The sequence below is a fragment of the Callorhinus ursinus genome, unplaced genomic scaffold (assembly GCF_003265705.2).
Source record: "Callorhinus ursinus isolate GAN/ISIS: 27379988/994484 unplaced genomic scaffold, GSC_fseal_2.0 scaffold78, whole genome shotgun sequence".
In the NCBI taxonomy this organism is placed as follows: Eukaryota; Metazoa; Chordata; class Mammalia; order Carnivora; family Otariidae; genus Callorhinus; species Callorhinus ursinus.
In genome coordinates this window covers 2,552,508-2,554,812 of record NW_027397140.1, presented here as the reverse complement: position 1 = coordinate 2,554,812, position 2,305 = coordinate 2,552,508, and the positions used below count along the sequence as shown (strand labels likewise).

General features: G+C 38.5%; 1 pseudogene; it reads left to right on the top strand.

The window, feature by feature from the left end:
- The first annotated feature begins 625 nt into the window (after positions 1–625).
- Positions 626–744, top strand: LOC112808827 (U4 spliceosomal RNA; annotated as a pseudogene).
- Positions 745–2,305: the final 1,561 nt, after the last annotated feature.

Here is a 2,305-nt window from a genome sequence, read left to right as displayed (position 1 = left end):
GCCATCATCCTGGGACTGTAGGTGTTCCATTGGAGCACGGTGGTGGGGGGAGCAGTTAGTGGGTTAGTGGTTTGGTGTAAGCAAGTGAAGTAACAAATGTCCATGCTGCACTTGTTCTCACAGGTGACCCTGTTCTTATGATGAAGAGTGTGGGAGGAAAACATGCCTGCCAGTTCCTTTTTCCCAGGGATGTCTCTTTTGGATGTAATCTCTCTGGAATGTGCTCCAGTATGAGTGAATAACCTCCCCACTATATGCCTCAGGTGCTCTTCAGATCACTGTCTCCTTGCTGTGTGTCTGAGGATTGTTTGTCTGTCTTCTCTCCAAGAGCAGCACAATGCCTCTGGGCTGTATCCCAGCCAAGCCCACTAACCTTTAAAATTCCAGGCTTTCTTTTGCCAGAAGTCACAAAATTAAGCTCCTCTCACTTTCCAAGACAATTTCTATGGGGATTCATTTTTCCCTGTGCACTCTCCTGAGTGCTGATCTGTCTCTTGCTCTTCTTTATGACTGTGATTGCCCCACCCACTGTAGCAGTCACAATCCATTTCTCTCCCAAACCATGTCTCTGCACTTCCTACCTTCTTTGACGTGGCCTCCTCTCTACCTTTAGTTGTGGAGTTTGAGCCTTGCGCAGCGGCAGTATCGTAGCCAATGAGGTTTATCCGAGGTGTGATTATTGCTAATAGTTGTGGAGTTTGTTCTGTCAGTCTTCAGGACAATTTCTCAGGTATTTAGGGTGATTTCATGGTTATCTAGTTGTATTCATGGGATGAGAAGACTAGGGACCTCCTACTCTGCTGCCTTCTTCCTATCCTTGCCATGTTCTGATTATTATCAGATTTTTTTTTTACCTTCCCTATCTTATCATACTGTAGGTTCCTTAAGAATATATATCAGAAAAAAAATTACAGGCCAATTTCCCTAATGAACTTAGATGCACAGATAGAATGGCTATCACCAAAATGACAAGAGATAACAAGTGTTGAAAAGGATGTGGAGAAAAGAAACTCTTGTGCACTCTTCATGGGAATGTAAATTGAAGCAGCTACCATGCAAAACAGTTTGGAGGTTCCTCAGAAAATTAAAAATAGAACTAACATATGAGCCAGCAATTCCACTTCTGGGAATATACCCAAAGGAAGTGAAAACAGGATCTTGAAGAAATATATGTACCACCATGTTTGTTGCACCATTATTCACAATAGCCAAGATATGGAAACAACTGAACTGTTTATCAATGGATGAATGGATAAAGAAAACATAGTATATATGTATTTATGCAATAGGGTATTATTCAACCACAAGAATCCACAAGGAGGACATCCCGCCATTTACAACATGGATAGATCTTAAGGGCATTATACTAAGTGAAATAAGTAAAACAAAGACAATTACTGTATGATTTCTACTGTACTATCTCAGTTATATTTGGTATTTTTTTAAAAGTTAAACTCATAGAAACAGAGCAGAATAATGTTTACCAAGGGCTAGGGGTTTGGGGGTTGGGAGGAATGAGGTGATGTTGGTCGAAGAGTATAAACTTCCAGTTATAAAATGAATAAATTCTGGGGATCTAATGTACAGCATGGTGATTATAGTAAATAATACTGTATTATTTACTTGAAAGTTGCTAAAAGCAAATTTTAAAATATTCTCACCACAAAAAAGAAATGATAAATTATGTGACATGATACAGGTGTTAGCTAATGCTAAATTGTTCTTCATCTTGCTATATATGTGAAATCAATATGTGCCACACCTTAGACTTGTACAAAGTTAATATCAATTATATATCAATAAAGCTAGAAAAAAGGGTATGTATCAGGTTTTTCTTTGGAATTGGTATTATAATTGTATTGTGTTTAATAAAAATACCATGAATAGGTATCATCCAACATCTTATTTCTACAGCTGAATAATTCCTTCATCTAATCCATCACCTTGCTTTCTTTTCTTCTTCTTCTTCTTCTTTTTTTAACATATAATGTATTATTTGTTTCAGGGGTACAGGTCTGTGACTCATCAATCTTACCCAATTCACAGCACCCACCAAAGTACATACCCTCCCCAATGTCCATCACCCAGCCAGCACACATCGCTCTCACCACCCTTTCCACTCCACCAACCCTGTTTGTTTCCTGAGATTAAGAGTCTCTTATGGTTTGTCTCCCTCTCTGGTTTCATCTTGTTTCATATTTCCCTCCCTTCCCCTATGATCCTCTGTCTTGTTTCTCAAATTCCTCATATAAGTGAGATCATATGATACTTGATTTTCTCTGATTGACTTATTTTGCTTAACATA